The 358-nt window shown below is 33.8% G+C and overlaps 1 protein-coding gene across 1 annotated transcript in view; it reads left to right on the plus strand.

Moving 5' to 3' along the window:
* LOC119586966 (ribonuclease kappa-B-like) overlaps positions 1-358 on the plus strand; it is a gene marked incomplete in the record, with an annotated part of 4402 nt that overhangs the window by 858 nt on the left and 3186 nt on the right.

The raw sequence follows: 358 nt of genomic DNA on the forward strand, positions 1-358 counted from the left end.
AAGTTGGGGGCTTAGTCTGGTGAGTGTCGCTACGAAAGGAATTATTCATTATAGAGAATAGCAAGTGGACTAGAAATGTCATGTTTTAGATAATTTTATTGCAAATAATTCCTAAATAAGTGATCATAAGGAAGTTGTGCAACACGTAAGAGTAATAATGGTATAGACTTAGCCCATCATGATGGGTTAAATAATGAGTGCATGAAAATGGAGTAATATTTTTAAAGTATTGGAAACTTTCCAATAGTGTTACTCATTCCTGAACCAGTCATTTATGATGTTAAACAACAGATGCATGCATATTACACTGTGAAAGATTGGGGTGAAAAATAACAATTGCAAGGTTGGAAGGTTGTGT

This window comes from Penaeus monodon, chromosome 22, assembly GCF_015228065.2.
Source record: "Penaeus monodon isolate SGIC_2016 chromosome 22, NSTDA_Pmon_1, whole genome shotgun sequence".
In the NCBI taxonomy this organism is placed as follows: domain Eukaryota; kingdom Metazoa; phylum Arthropoda; class Malacostraca; order Decapoda; family Penaeidae; genus Penaeus; species Penaeus monodon.